This window comes from Microtus ochrogaster, linkage group LG3 (assembly GCF_000317375.1).
Source record: "Microtus ochrogaster isolate Prairie Vole_2 linkage group LG3, MicOch1.0, whole genome shotgun sequence".
NCBI lineage: Eukaryota > Metazoa > Chordata > Mammalia > Rodentia > Cricetidae > Microtus > Microtus ochrogaster.
The window spans coordinates 30,892,683-30,894,985 of NC_022029.1; the positions used below are offsets into that span (position 1 = coordinate 30,892,683).

General features: G+C 35.3%; 1 pseudogene; it reads left to right on the top strand.

The window, feature by feature from the left end:
* Positions 1-1,623: 1,623 nt before the first annotated feature.
* Positions 1,624-1,794, top strand: LOC101991485 (annotated as a pseudogene).
* The last annotated feature ends 509 nt before the right edge of the window (positions 1,795-2,303 follow it).

Below are 2,303 nucleotides of genomic sequence, written 5' to 3' on the forward strand. Positions count from 1 at the left end.
TTATAGGCTAGTTATCCTTTTCTAATTGCAGATGATACAATAGTATATATATACACACACACATATATATGGACACAAAAATTCTACCAGGGTCCTCCTACAACTGATAAACACCTACAATAATCAGGCAGGATACAAAATCAACTAAAAAAATCAGTATTTCTCATATAAACAAATGACAAAATAGCTGAGAAAGAAATCAGAGAAACACTACCCTTTACAATAACCACAAACAACATAAAATATCTTTGGATAATGCTAATCAAAGAAGTGAAATACATGTATGACAAGAACTTTAAGTCTTTGAAGAAAGAAATTGAAGACGATAACAGAAAATGGGGAGATCTGCCATGCTTTTTTGATAGGTAGGATCAATATAATATAATTGGTTATCTTACAGAAAACAGTCTACAGGTTCAATACAATTTCCATCAAAATCCCAAACAATTCTTCACAGACCTCAAAAGAAAAATATTCAACTTCATATGGAAAAACATAAAACCAGGATAGCCAAAACGATTCTGTAGAGGAAAGGATGCATCACCATCCCTGACGTCAAGCTCTTCTGTAGAACTATAGTAATGAAAACAGCTTGGTATTAGCATAGCAATCGAAAAATGGTCCAATGGAATCAAATTGAAGGCCCTGATATCCACACACCTGTGAACACTGGAGTTTTGACAAATAAGCTAAAATTATACAAAAACAAAAGCTTCTTGAGCAAATGGTGTTGGCATAATTGGATAGTGACATGTAAAAGAATGAAAATAGATCCATATCTATCCATGGGCACAAGACTCAAGTCCAGATGGATCAAAGACCTGAACATAAATCCAGCCACACTGAACTTCATTGAAGAGAGAATGGGAAGTAGCCTTCAATGCAAGGGCAAAGGAGAGAACTTTCAAAATATAACACCAGTAGCATAGACACTTGGAGCAACAATTAATAAATGGGACCTCCTGAAACTGAGACACTTCTGTCAGGCAAAGAACACAGTCAATAAAACAAAACAGTAGCTTACATAATGGGAAATGATTTTCACTAACACCATATCAGACAGAAAAGACTGATCTTTAAAATATATAAAGAACTTAAGAAATTTAACATCAAAAATACCAAATAATCCAATTAAAACTGGGGTACAGAGATAAACAGATAATTCTCAAAAGAAGACTTGCAAATGACTGGAAGACAATTCAGGAACTGCTCAACATCCTTATCTATCAGCAAAATGCAAATCAAAATGATTCTGAGATACCATCTTACAACTGTCAGATTGGCTAAGATCAAAACACTGATGATTGCTGATGCTGGAGAGGATGTGGAATAAAGGGAACACTCCTCCATTGCTGGTGGGAGTGTGAACTTGTACAGCCATTTTAAAAATCAGTGATTTCTGAGAAAATTGGGAATCAAACTACCTCAAGACCCAGCAATATCACTCTGGGGCATATACCCAAAAGATTCACACTCATAACACAAGGACATTTCCTCAACTGTATTCATAACAGCATTGTTTGTAAAAGGCACAACTTGGAAACAATGTAAGTGCCCCTAAACCAAAGAATGGATAAAGAAAATGTGCTATCCTTTAGGCTCGTCAGCTGTCAGTGAGACAACATGGGTCACCAGCAGCTCTACTGGAGTCACCCGTGGAAGTTCAACCAGGGATCTCATTCCTGCTATGTCTGCTCAAACCACCACAGTCTGATCCAGAAATATTGGTTGAACACGTGTTGCCAGTGTTTCCAGCAGTATGAAAAGGACATTGGCTTCATTAAGTTGAACTAAGCGACCTTGAATGGATTATTCAAGACTCTACCCAGTGAAACAGATCAACACCAGTCTTTGTACATAAGAATAAAAAGAATTGAAGACCTCAAAAAAAGAAAGAAAGAAAGAAAGAAAGAAAGAAAGAAAGAAAGAAAGAAAGAAAGAAAGAAAGAAAGGAAGGAAGAAAGAAAGGAAGGAAGGAAGAAAGAAAAAGAAAAAGTGCTATGTTTACACAATGGAGTACTACTCAGCAGTAAAAAACAATGACATTTTGAAATTTGCATGAAAATGGATGGAACTAGAAAAAGAAACATTCTGTGTGAAATCAAAGCTATTTTTAAATGCAAGCCTCTCTCTCAAATCTAGTTTTTTGAGTTTTTGTTTTTGTTGCTATTTTATTTTATTATGGTCTTTTTTGTTAAAGTTTTGTGGGTCACTGAAAATTAAATTCATCCTGAAATCTAACTCAGTTTCCTTTCACATTCAATTGCTCATCATAGACTTAAGGACATTTGTTGAAGGAGCTG